Source organism: Equus caballus, chromosome 29 (genome assembly GCF_041296265.1).
Source record: "Equus caballus isolate H_3958 breed thoroughbred chromosome 29, TB-T2T, whole genome shotgun sequence".
In the NCBI taxonomy this organism is placed as follows: Eukaryota; Metazoa; Chordata; class Mammalia; order Perissodactyla; family Equidae; genus Equus; species Equus caballus.
Genome location: NC_091712.1, coordinates 1,165,305 through 1,178,928, shown reverse-complemented (window position 1 = coordinate 1,178,928; position 13,624 = coordinate 1,165,305).

The window sequence follows — 13,624 nt, the reverse complement described above, 5'->3', positions numbered from 1 at the left end:
CTTCAGCCAGATCAGGCCTGCAAAGAAACTGCGTTTCACAGGCCTTTGGAAGAGATGTTCCCGGTAGGCTGTAAGAGCACTGTGCAGAGCGAGTTGTTTCTTAGCTTCCCAAAGAGCTGGAAGCAAGATGCTGTGGGGCCCAACTCGCCCTTTGGAAAGAAGCCTGCACGTTGTGCCTTTCAGCTCTAGGGCAAAGTAGCACACCCAGAGCAGAAGTCCTACTTCAGCCAGATCAGGCCTGCAAAGAAACTGCGTTTCACAGGCCTTTGGAAGAGATGTTCCCGGTAGGCTGTAAGAGCACTGTGCAGAGCGAGTTGTTTCTTAGCTTCCCAAAGAGCTGGAAGCAAGATGCTGTGGGGCCCAACTCGCCCTTTGGAAAGAAGCCTGCACGTTGTGCCTTTCAGCTCCAGGGCAAAGTAGCACACCCAGAGCAGAAGTCCTACTTCAGCCACATCAGGCCTGCAAAGAAACTGCGTTTCACAGGCCTTTGGAAGAGATGTTCCCGGTAGGCTGTAAGAGCACTGTGCAGAGCGAGTTGTTTCTTAGCTTCCCAAAGAGCTGGAAGCAAGATGCTGTGGGGCCCAACTCGCCCTTTGGAAAGAAGCCTGCACGTTGTGCCTTTCAGCTCTAGGGCAAAGTAGCACACCCAGAGCAGAAGTCCTACTTCAGCCAGATCAGGCCTGCAAAGAAACTGCGTTTCACAGGCCTTTGGAAGAGATGTTCCCGGTAGGCTGTAAGAGCACTGTGCAGAGGTAGTTGTTTCTTAGCTTCCCAAAGAGCTGGAAGCAAGATGCTGTGGGGCCCAACTCGCCCTTTGGAAAGAAGCCTGCACGTTGTGCCTTTCAGCTCTAGGGCAAAGTAGCACACCCAGAGCAGAAGTCCTACTTCAGCCAGATCAGGCCTGCAAAGAAACTGCATTTCACAGGCCTTTGGAAGAGATGTTCCCACTAGGCTGTAAGAGCACTGTGCAGAGCGAGTTGTTTCTTAGCTTCCCAAAGAGCTGGAAGCAAGATGCTGTGGGGCCCAACTCGCCCTTTGGAAAGAAGCCTGCACGTTGTGCCTTTCAGCTCTAGGGCAAAGTAGCACAGCCAGAGCAGAAGTCCTACTTCAGCCAGATCAGGCCTGCAAAGAAACTGCGTTTCACAGGCCTTTGGAAGAGACGTTCCCGGTAGGCTGTAAGAGCACTGTGCAGAGCGAGTTTTTTCTTAGCTTCCCAAAGAGCTGGAAGCAAGATGCTGTGGGGCCCAACTCTCCCTTTGGAAAGAAGCCTGCACGTTGTGCCTTTCAGCTCTAGGGCAAAGCAGCACACCCAGAGCAGAAGTCCTACTTCAGCCAGATCAGGCCTGCAAAGAAACTGCGTTTCACAGGCCTTTGGAAGAGATGTTCCCACTAGGCTGTAAGAGCACTGTGCAGAGCGAGTTGTTTCTTAGCTTCCCAAAGAGCTGGAAGCAAGATGCTGTGGGGCCCAACTCGCCCTTTGGAAAGAAGCCTGCACGTTGTGCCTTTCAGCTCTAGGGCAAAGTAGCACACCCAGAGCAGAAGTCCTACTTCAGCCAGATAAGGCCTGCAAAGAAACTGCGTTTCACAGGCCTTTGGAAGAGATGTTCCCACTAGGCTGTAAGAGCACTGTGCAGAGCGAGTTGTTTCTTAGCTTCCCAAAGAGCTGGAAGCAAGATGCTGTGGGGCCCAACTGGCCCTTTGGAAAGAAGACTGCACGTTGTGCCTTTCAGCTCTAGGGCAAAGTAGCACACCCAGAGCAGAAGTCCTACTTCAGCCAGATCAGGCCTGCAAAGAAACTGCGTTTCACAGGCCTTTGGAAGAGACGTTCCCGGTAGGCTGTAAGAGCACTGTGCAGAGCGAGTTGTTTCTTAGCTTCCCAAAGAGCTGGAAGCAAGATGCTGTGGGGCCCAACTCGCCCTTTGGAAAGAAGCCTGCACGTTGTGCCTTTCAGCTCTAGGGCAAAGTAGCACACCCAGAGCAGAAGTCCTACTTCAGCCAGATCAGGCCTGCAAAGAAACTGCGTTTCACAGGCCTTTGGAAGAGATGTTCCCACTAGGCTGTAAGAGCACTGTGCAGAGCGAGTTGTTTCTTAGCTTCCCAAAGAGCTGGAAGCAAGATGCTGTGGGGCCCAACTCGCCCTTTGGAAAGAAGCCTGCACGTTGTGCCTTTCAGCTCTAGGGCAAAGTAGCACCCCAGAGCAGAAGTCCTACTTCAGCCAGATCAGGCCTGCAAAGAAACTGCGTTTCACAGGCCTTTGGAAGAGATGTTCCCGGTAGGCTGTAAGAGCACTGTGCAGAGCGAGTTGTTTCTTAGCTTCCCAAAGAGCTGGAAGCAAGATGCTGTGGGGCCCAACTCGCCCTTTGGAAAGAAGCCTGCACGTTGTGCCTTTCAGCTCTAGGGCAAAGTAGCACACCCAGAGCAGAAGTCCTACTTCAGCCAGATCAGGCCTGCAAAGAAACTGCGTTTCACAGGCCTTTGGAAGAGATGTTCCCACTAGGCTGTAAGAGCACTGTGCAGAGCGACTTGTTTCTTAGCTTCCCAAAGAGCTGGAAGCAAGGTGCTGTGGGGCCCAACTCGCCCTTTGGAAAGAAGCCTGCACGTTGTGCCTTTCAGCTCTAGGGCAAAGTAGCACACCCAGAGCAGAAGTCCTACTTCAGCCAGATCAGGCCTGCAAAGAAACTGCGTTTCACAGGCCTTTGGAAGAGATGTTCCCACTAGGCTGTAAGAGCACTGTGCAGAGCGAGTTGTTTCTTAGCTTCCCAAAGAGCTTTAAGCAAGGTGCTGTGGGGCCCAACTCGCCCTTTGGAAAGAAGCCTGCACGTTGTGCCTTTCAGCTCTAGGGCAAAGTAGCACACCCAGAGCAGAAGTCCTACTTCAGCCAGATCAGGCCTGCAAAGAAACTGCGTTTCACAGGCCTTTGGAAGAGATGTTCCCACTAGGCTGTAAGAGCACTGTGCAGAGCGAGTTGTTTCTTAGCTTCCCAAAGAGCTGGAAGCAAGATGCTGTGGGGCCCAACTCGCCCTTTGGAAAGAAGCCTGCACGTTGTGCCTTTCAGCTCTAGGGCAAAGTAGCACCCCAGAGCAGAAGTCCTACTTCAGCCAGATCAGGCCTGCAAAGAAACCGCATTTCACAGGCCTTTGAAAGAGATGTTCCCGGTAGGCTGTAAGAGCACTGTGCAGAGCGAGTTGTTTCTTAGCTTCCCAAAGAGCTGGAAGCAAGATGCTGTGGGGCCCAACTCGCCCTTTGGAAAGAAGCCTGCACGTTGTGCCTTTCAGCTCTAGGGCAAAGTAGCACACCCAGAGCAGAAGTCCTACTTCAGCCAGATCAGGCCTGCAAAGAAACTGCGTTTCACAGGCCTTTGGAAGAGATGTTCCCGGTAGGCTGTAAGAGCACTGTGCAGAGCGAGTTGTTTCTTAGCTTCCCAAAGAGCTGGAAGCAAGATGCTGTGGGGCCCAACTCGCCCTTTGGAAAGAAGCCTGCACGTTGTGCCTTTCAGCTCTAGGGCAAAGTAGCACACCCAGAGCAGAAGTCCTACTTCAGCCAGATCAGGCCTGCAAAGAAACTGCGTTTCACAGGCCTTTGGAAGAGATGTTCCCGGTAGGCTGTAAGAGCACTGTGCAGAGCGAGTTGTTTCTTAGCTTCCCAAAGAGCTGGAAGCAAGATGCTGTGGGGCCCAACTCGCCCTTTGGAAAGAAGCCTGCACGTTGTGCCTTTCAGCTCCAGGGCAAAGTAGCACACCCAGAGCAGAAGTCCTACTTCAGCCACATCAGGCCTGCAAAGAAACTGCGTTTCACAGGCCTTTGGAAGACATGTTCCCGGTAGGCTGTAAGAGCACTGTGCAGAGCGAGTTGTTTCTTAGCTTCCCAAAGAGCTGGAAGCAAGATGCTGTGGGGCCCAACTCGCCCTTTGGAAAGAAGCCTGCACGTTGTGCCTTTCAGCTCTAGGGCAAAGTAGCACACCCAGAGCAGAAGTCCTACTTCAGCCGGATCAGGCCTGCAAAGAAACTGCGTTTCACAGGCCTTTGGAAGAGATGTTCCCGGTAGGCTGTAAGAGCACTGTGCAGAGCTAGTTGTTTCTTAGCTTCCCAAAGAGCTGGAAGCAAGATGCTGTGGGGCCCAACTCGCCCTTTGGAAAGAAGCCTGCACGTTGTGCCTTTCAGCTCTAGGGCAAAGTAGCACACCCAGAGCAGAAGTCCTACTTCAGCCAGATCAGGCCTGCAAAGAAACTGCATTTCACAGGCCTTTGGAAGAGATGTTCCCACTAGGCTGTAAGAGCACTGTGCAGAGCGAGTTGTTTCTTAGCTTCCCAAACAGCTGGAAGCAAGATGCTGTGGGGCCCAACTCGCCCTTTGGAAAGAAGCCTGCACGTTGTGCCTTTCAGCTCTAGGGCAAAGTAGCACAGCCAGAGCAGAAGTCCTACTTCAGCCAGATCAGGCCTGCAAAGAAACTGCGTTTCACAGGCCTTTGGAAGAGACGTTCCCGGTAGGCTGTAAGAGCACTGTGCAGAGCGAGTTTTTTCTTAGCTTCCCAAAGAGCTGGAAGCAAGATGCTGTGGGGCCCAACTCTCCCTTTGGAAAGAAGCCTGCACGTTGTGCCTTTCAGCTCTAGGGCAAAGCAGCACACCCAGAGCAGAAGTCCTACTTCAGCCAGATCAGGCCTGCAAAGAAACTGCGTTTCACAGGCCTTTGGAAGAGATGTTCCCGGTAGGCTGTAAGAGCACTGTGCAGAGCGAGTTGTTTCTTAGCTTCCCAAAGAGCTGGAAGCAAGATGCTGTGGGGCCCAACTCGCCCTTTGGAAAGAAGCCTGCACGTTGTGCCTTTCAGCTCTAGGGCAAAGTAGCACACCCAGAGCAGAAGTCCTACTTCAGCCAGATAAGGCCTGCAAAGAAACTGCGTTTCACAGGCCGTTGGAAGAGATGTTCCCACTAGGCTGTAAGAGCACTGTGCAGAGCGAGTTGTTTCTTAGCTTCCCAAAGAGCTGGAAGCAAGATGCTGTGGGGCCCAACTGGCCCTTTGGAAAGAAGACTGCACGTTGTGCCTTTCAGCTCTAGGGCAAAGTAGCACACCCAGAGCAGAAGTCCTACTTCAGCCAGATCAGGCCTGCAAAGAAACTGCGTTTCACAGGCCTTTGGAAGAGACGTTCCCGGTAGGCTGTAAGAGCACTGTGCAGAGCGAGTTGTTTCTTAGCTTCCCAAAGAGCTGGAAGCAAGATGCTGTGGGGCCCAACTCGCCCTTTGGAAAGAAGCCTGCACGTTGTGCCTTTCAGCTCTAGGGCAAAGTAGCACACCCAGAGCAGAAGTCCTACTTCAGCCAGATCAGGCCTGCAAAGAAACTGCGTTTCACAGGCCTTTGGAAGAGATGTTCCCACTAGGCTGTAAGAGCACTGTGCAGAGCGAGTTGTTTCTTAGCTTCCCAAAGAGCTGGAAGCAAGATGCTGTGGGGCCCAACTCGCCCTTTGGAAAGAAGCCTGCACGTTGTGCCTTTCAGCTCTAGGGCAAAGTAGCACACCCAGAGCAGAAGTCCTACTTCAGCCAGATCAGGCCTGCAAAGAAACTGCGTTTCACAGGCCTTTGGAAGAGATGTTCCCGGTAGGCTGTAAGAGCGCTGTGCAGAGCGAGTTGTTTCTTAGCTTCCCAAAGAGCTGGAAGCAAGATGCTGTGGGGCCCAACTCGCCCTTTGGAAAGAAGCCTGCACGTTGTGCCTTTCAGCTCTAGGGCAATGTAGCACACCCAGAGCAGAAGTCCTACTTCAGCCAGATCAGGCCTGCAAAGAAACTGCGTTTCACAGGCCTTTGGAAGAGATGTTCCCGGTAATCTGTAAGAGCACTGTGCAGAGCGAGTTGTTTCTTAGCTTCCCAAAGAGCTGGAAGCAAGATGCTTTGGGGCCCAACTCGGCCTTTGGAAAGGAGACACCACGTTGTGCCTTTCAGCTCTAGGGCAATGTAGCACACCCAGAGCAGAAGTTCTACTCCAGCCAGATCAGGCCTGCATAGAAACAGCGTTTCACATGCCTTTGTAAGAGATGTTCTCCCTAGGCTGTATGAGCACTGTCAGAGCGAGTTGTTTCTTAGCTTCCCAAAGAGCTGAAAGCAAGATGCTGTGGGGTCCAACTCGCCCTTTGGAAAGAAGACTGCGGGTTGTGCCTTTCAGCTCCAGGGCAATGTAGCACACCCAGAGCAGAAGTTCTACTTCAGCCACATCAGGGCTGGGAAGAAACTGCGTTTCACAGGCCTTTGTAAGACTCGTGCCCTGTAGGCTGTAAAACACCAGTGCAGAGCAAGTTGTTTCTTAGCTGCCCAAAGAGGTGGAAGCCCCACGCTGTGGGTCCTGTCTGCCCTTGAGGAGTCAAGGCAGGACTTTGAGCCTTGCAACTCTAGGCCGGTGTAGGACAGGGCATAGCAGCAGTTCTACCTCAGCGAGATAAGGCCTGCAAAGAAACTGCATTTCTCAGGCCTTTGGAAGAGATGTTCTCGGTTGGCTGTAAGAGAGGTCTGCAGAGCGAGTTGGTTCTTAGCTTCCCAAAGAGCTGGAAGCAAGATGCTTTGGGGCCCAAATGGGCCTTTGGAAAGGAGACTGCACGTTGTGCCTTTCAGCTCCAGGGCAAAGTAGCACACCCAGAGCAGAAGTCCTACTTCAGCCAGATCAGGCCTGCAAAGAAACTGCGTTTCACAGGCCTTTGGAAGAGATGTTCCCGGTAGGCTGTAAGAGCACTGTGCAGAGCGAGTTGTTTCTTAGCTTCCCAAAGCGCTGGAAGCAAGATGCTGTGGGGCCCAACTCGCCCTTTGGAAAGAAGCCGGCACGTTGTGCCTTTCAGCTCTAGGGCAAAGTAGCACACCCAGAGCAGAAGTCCTACTTCAGCCAGATCAGGCCTGCAAAGAAACTGCGTTTCACAGGCCTTTGGAAGAGATGTTCCCGGTAGCTGTAAGAGCACTGTGCAGAGCGAGCTGTTTCTTAGCTTCCCAAAGAGCTGGAAGCAAGATGCTGTGGGGCCCAACTCGCCCTTTGGAAAGAAGCCTGCACGTTGTGCCTTTCAGCTCTAGGGCAAAGTAGCACACCCAGAGCAGAAGTGCTACTTCAGCCAGATCAGGCCTGCAAAGAAACTGCGTTTCACAGGCCTTTGAAAGAGATGTTCCCGGTAGGCTGTAAGAGCACTGTGCAGAGCGAGTTGTTTCTTAGCTTCCCAAAGAGCTGGAAGCAAGATGCTTTGGGGCCCAACTCGGCCTTTGGAAAGGAGACACCACGTTGTGCCTTTCAGCTCTAGGGCAATGTAGCACACCCAGAGCAGAAGTTCTACTTCAGCCAGATCAGGCCTGCAAAGAAACTGCGTTTCACAGGCCTTTGTAAGACATGTTCCAGGTAGGCTGGAAGAGCCCTGTGCACAGCAAGCTGTTTCTTAGCTGCTCCAAGAGCTGGAAGCTGGACGCTGAGGTACTAGTCTCCCCTTTGGGGAAACAAGGCAGAACTTTCTGCCTTGCATCTCTAGGGCCATGTTGCACACGGCAGAGCAGAAGTTCTACTTCAGCCAGATCAGGGCTGGGAAGAAACTGCGTTTCACAGTCCTTTGTGAGACATGTTCCCGGTAGGCTGTAAGAGCACTGTCAGAGCGAGTTGTTTCTTAGCTTCCCAAAGAGCTGGAAGCAAGATGCTGTGGGGCCCAACTCGCCCTTTGGAAAGAAGCCTGCACGTTGTGCCTTTCAGCTCTAGGGCAAAGTAGCACACCCAGAGCAGAAGTCCTACTTCAGCCAGATCAGGCCTGCAAAGAAACTGCGTTTCACAGGCCTTTGTAAGAGATGTTCCCGGTAGGCCGTAAGAGCACTGTGCAGAGCGAGTTGTTTCTTAGCTGCCGAAAGAGCTGGAAGCTGGACCTGAGGGACTTGTCTACCCTTGTGGAAACAAGGCAGGACTTTGTGCCTTGCAGCTCTAGCGCCATGTAGGACCTGGCAGAGCAGAAGTTCTACTTCAGCCACATCAGGGCTGGGAATAAACTGCGTTTCACAGGCCTTTGTAAGACTAGATACCTGTAGGCTGTAAAACACCAGTGCAGAGCAAGTTGTTTCTTAGCTGCCCAAAGATGTGGAAGCCCCACGCTGTGGGGCCTGTCTGCCCTTGAGTAGTCAAGGCAGGACTTTGAGCCTTGCAACACTAGGCCGATGTAGGACACGGCATAGCTGCAGTTCTACCTCAGCGAGACAAGGCCTGCAAAGAAACTGCATTTCTCAGGCCTTTGGAAGATATGTTCCCGGTAGGCTGTAAGAGCACTGTGCAGAGCGAGTTGTTTCTTAGCTTCCCAAAGAGCTGGAAGCAAGATGCTGTGGGGCCCAACTCGCCCTTTGGAAAGAAGCCTGCACGTTGTGCCTTTCAGCTCTAGGGCCATGTGGCACACCCAGAGCAGAAGTTCTACTTCAGCCAGATCAGGCCTGCAAAGAAACTGCGTTTCACAGGCCTTTGGAAGAGATGTTCCCGGTAGGCTGTAAGAGCACTGTGCAGAGCGAGTTGTTTCTTCGCTTCCCAAAGAGCTGGAAGCAAGATGCTCTGAGGCCCAACTCGCCCTTTGGAAAGAAGCCTGCACGTTTTGCCTTTCAGCTCTAGGGCAATGTGGCACACCCAGAGTAGAAGTTCTACTTCAGCCAGATCAAGCCTGCAAAGAAACTGCGTTTCACAGGCCTTTGGAAGAGATGTTCCCGGTAGGCTGTAAGAGCACTGTGCAGAGCGAGTTGTTTCTTCGCTTCCCAAAGAGCTGGAAGCAAGATGCTGTGAGGCCCAACTCGCCCTTTGGAAAGAAGCCTGCACGTTGTGCCTTTCAGCTCTAGGGCAATGTGGCACACCCAGAGCAGAAGTTCTACTTCAGCCAGATCAGGCCTGCAAAGAAACTGCGTTTCACAGGCCTTTGGAAGAGATGTTCCCGGTAGGCTGTAAGAGCACTGTGCAGAGCGAGTTGTTTCTTAGCTTCCCAAAGAGCTGGAAGCAAGATGCTGTGGGGCCCAACTCGCCCTTTGGAAAGAAGCCTGCACGTTGTGCCTTTCAGCTCTAGGGCAAAGTAGCACACCCAGAGCAGAAGTCCTACTTCAGCCAGATCAGGCCTGCAAAGAAACTGCGTTTCACAGGCCTTTGGAAGAGATGTTCCCACTAGGCTGTAAGAGCACTGTGCAGAGCGACTTGTTTCTTAGCTTCCCAAAGAGCTGGAAGCAAGGTGCTGTGGGGCCCAACTCGCCCTTTGGAAAGAAGCCTGCACGTTGTGCCTTTCAGCTCTAGGGCAAAGTAGCACACCCAGAGCAGAAGTCCTACTTCAGCCAGATCAGGCCTGCAAAGAAACTGCGTTTCACAGGCCTTTGGAAGAGATGTTCCCACTAGGCTGTAAGAGCACTGTGCAGAGCGAGTTGTTTCTTAGCTTCCCAAAGAGCTTTAAGCAAGGTGCTGTGGGGCCCAACTCGCCCTTTGGAAAGAAGCCTGCACGTTGTGCCTTTCAGCTCTAGGGCAAAGTAGCACACCCAGAGCAGAAGTCCTACTTCAGCCAGATCAGGCCTGCAAAGAAACTGCGTTTCACAGGCCTTTGGAAGAGATGTTCCCACTAGGCTGTAAGAGCACTGTGCAGAGCGAGTTGTTTCTTAGCTTCCCAAAGAGCTGGAAGCAAGATGCTGTGGGGCCCAACTCGCCCTTTGGAAAGAAGCCTGCACGTTGTGCCTTTCAGCTCTAGGGCAAAGTAGCACCCCAGAGCAGAAGTCCTACTTCAGCCAGATCAGGCCTGCAAAGAAACCGCATTTCACAGGCCTTTGAAAGAGATGTTCCCGGTAGGCTGTAAGAGCACTGTGCAGAGCGAGTTGTTTCTTAGCTTCCCAAAGAGCTGGAAGCAAGATGCTGTGGGGCCCAACTCGCCCTTTGGAAAGAAGCCTGCACGTTGTGCCTTTCAGCTCTAGGGCAAAGTAGCACACCCAGAGCAGAAGTCCTACTTCAGCCAGATCAGGCCTGCAAAGAAACTGCGTTTCACAGGCCTTTGGAAGAGATGTTCCCGGTAGGCTGTAAGAGCACTGTGCAGAGCGAGTTGTTTCTTAGCTTCCCAAAGAGCTGGAAGCAAGATGCTGTGGGGCCCAACTCGCCCTTTGGAAAGAAGCCTGCACGTTGTGCCTTTCAGCTCTAGGGCAAAGTAGCACACCCAGAGCAGAAGTCCTACTTCAGCCAGATCAGGCCTGCAAAGAAACTGCGTTTCACAGGCCTTTGGAAGAGATGTTCCCGGTAGGCTGTAAGAGCACTGTGCAGAGCGAGTTGTTTCTTAGCTTCCCAAAGAGCTGGAAGCAAGATGCTGTGGGGCCCAACTCGCCCTTTGGAAAGAAGCCTGCACGTTGTGCCTTTCAGCTCCAGGGCAAAGTAGCACACCCAGAGCAGAAGTCCTACTTCAGCCACATCAGGCCTGCAAAGAAACTGCGTTTCACAGGCCTTTGGAAGAGATGTTCCCGGTAGGCTGTAAGAGCACTGTGCAGAGCGAGTTGTTTCTTAGCTTCCCAAAGAGCTGGAAGCAAGATGCTGTGGGGCCCAACTCGCCCTTTGGAAAGAAGCCTGCACGTTGTGCCTTTCAGCTCTAGGGCAAAGTAGCACACCCAGAGCAGAAGTCCTACTTCAGCCGGATCAGGCCTGCAAAGAAACTGCGTTTCACAGGCCTTTGGAAGAGATGTTCCCGGTAGGCTGTAAGAGCACTGTGCAGAGCTAGTTGATTCTTAGCTTCCCAAAGAGCTGGAAGCAAGATGCTGTGGGGCCCAACTCGCCCTTTGGAAAGAAGCCTGCACGTTGTGCCTTTCAGCTCTAGGGCAAAGTAGCACACCCAGAGCAGAAGTCCTACTTCAGCCAGATCAGGCCTGCAAAGAAACTGCATTTCACAGGCCTTTGGAAGAGATGTTCCCACTAGGCTGTAAGAGCACTGTGCAGAGCGAGTTGTTTCTTAGCTTCCCAAACAGCTGGAAGCAAGATGCTGTGGGGCCCAACTCGCCCTTTGGAAAGAAGCCTGCACGTTGTGCCTTTCAGCTCTAGGGCAAAGTAGCACAGCCAGAGCAGAAGTCCTACTTCAGCCAGATCAGGCCTGCAAAGAAACTGCGTTTCACAGGCCTTTGGAAGAGACGTCCCGGTAGGCTGTAAGAGCACTGTGCAGAGCGAGTTTTTTCTTAGCTTCCCAAAGAGCTGGAAGCAAGATGCTGTGGGGCCCAACTCTCCCTTTGGAAAGAAGCCTGCACGTTGTGCCTTTCAGCTCTAGGGCAAAGCAGCACACCCAGAGCAGAAGTCCTACTTCAGCCAGATCAGGCCTGCAAAGAAACTGCGTTTCACAGGCCTTTGGAAGAGATGTTCCCGGTAGGCTGTAAGAGCACTGTGCAGAGCGAGTTGTTTCTTAGCTTCCCAAAGAGCTGGAAGCAAGATGCTGTGGGGCCCAACTCGCCCTTTGGAAAGAAGCCTGCACGTTGTGCCTTTCAGCTCTAGGGCAAAGTAGCACACCCAGAGCAGAAGTCCTACTTCAGCCAGATAAGGCCTGCAAAGAAACTGCGTTTCACAGGCCGTTGGAAGAGATGTTCCCACTAGGCTGTAAGAGCACTGTGCAGAGCGAGTTGTTTCTTAGCTTCCCAAAGAGCTGGAAGCAAGATGCTGTGGGGCCCAACTGGCCCTTTGGAAAGAAGACTGCACGTTGTGCCTTTCAGCTCTAGGGCAAAGTAGCACACCCAGAGCAGAAGTCCTACTTCAGCCAGATCAGGCCTGCAAAGAAACTGCGTTTCACAGGCCTTTGGAAGAGACGTTCCCGGTAGGCTGTAAGAGCACTGTGCAGAGCGAGTTGTTTCTTAGCTTCCCAAAGAGCTGGAAGCAAGATGCTGTGGGGCCCAACTCGCCCTTTGGAAAGAAGCCTGCACGTTGTGCCTTTCAGCTCTAGGGCAAAGTAGCACACCCAGAGCAGAAGTCCTACTTCAGCCAGATCAGGCCTGCAAAGAAACTGCGTTTCACAGGCCTTTGGAAGAGATGTTCCCACTAGGCTGTAAGAGCACTGTGCAGAGCGAGTTGTTTCTTAGCTTCCCAAAGAGCTGGAAGCAAGATGCTGTGGGGCCCAACTCGCCCTTTGGAAAGAAGCCTGCACGTTGTGCCTTTCAGCTCTAGGGCAAAGTAGCACACCCAGAGCAGAAGTCCTACTTCAGCCAGATCAGGCCTGCAAAGAAACTGCGTTTCACAGGCCTTTGGAAGAGATGTTCCCGGTAGGCTGTAAGAGCGCTGTGCAGAGCGAGTTGTTTCTTAGCTTCCCAAAGAGCTGGAAGCAAGATGCTGTGGGGCCCAACTCGCCCTTTGGAAAGAAGCCTGCACGTTGTGCCTTTCAGCTCTAGGGCAATGTAGCACACCCAGAGCAGAAGTCCTACTTCAGCCAGATCAGGCCTGCAAAGAAACTGCGTTTCACAGGCCTTTGGAAGAGATGTTCCCGGTAGGCTGTAAGAGCACTGTGCAGAGCGAGTTGTTTCTTAGCTTCCCAAAGCGCTGGAAGCAAGATGCTGTGGGGCCCAACTCGCCCTTTGGAAAGAAGCCGGCACGTTGTGCCTTTCAGCTCTAGGGCAAAGTAGCACACCCAGAGCAGAAGTTCTACTTCAGCCAGATCAGGCCTGCAAAGAAACTGCGTTTCACAGGCCTTTGTAAGACATGTTCCAGGTAGGCTGGAAGAGCCCTGTGCACAGCAAGCTGTTTCTTAGCTGCTCCAAGAGCTGGAAGCTGGACGCTGAGGTACTAGTCTCCCCTTTGGGGAAACAAGGCAGGACTTTCTGCCTTGCATCTCTAGGGCCATGTTGCACACGGCAGAGCAGAAGTTCTACTTCAGCCAGATCAGGCCTGCAAAGAAACTGCGTTTCACAGGCCTTTGGAAGAGATGTTCCCGGTAGGCTGTAAGAGCACTGTGCAGAGCGAGTTGTTTCTTCGCTTCCCAAAGAGCTGGAAGCAAGATGCTCTGAGGCCCAACTCGCCCTTTGGAAAGAAGCCTGCACGTTTTGCCTTTCAGCTCTAGGGCAATGTGGCACACCCAGAGCAGAAGTTCTACTTCAGCCAGATCAGGCCTGCAAAGAAACTGCGTTTCACAGGCCTTTGTAAGTCATGTTCCCGGTAGGCTGTAAAAGCACTGTGCAGAGAGAGTTGTTTCTTCGCTTCCCAAAGAGCTGGAAGCAAGATGCTCTGAGGCCCAACTCGCCCTTTGGAAAGAAGCCTGCACGTTGTGCCTTTCAGCTCTAGGGCAATGTGGCACACCCAGAGCAGAAGTTCTACTTCAGCCAGATCGGGCCTGCAAAGAAACTGCGTTTCACAGGCCTTTGGAAGAGATGTTCCCGGTAGGCTGTAAGAGCACTGTGCAGAGCGAGTTGTTTCTTAGCTTCCCAAAGAGCTGGAAGCAAGATGCTTTGGGGCCCAACTCGGCCTTTGGAAAGGAGACACCACGTTGTGCCTTTCAGCTCTAGGGCAATGTAGCACACCCAGAGCAGAAGTTCTACTTCAGCCAGATCAGGCCTGCAAAGAAACTGCGTTTCACAGGCCTTTGTAAGACATGTTCCAGGTAGGCTGGAAGAGCCCTGTGCACAGCAAGCTGTTTCTTAGCTGCTCCAAGAGCTGGAAGCTGGACGCTGAGGTACTAGTC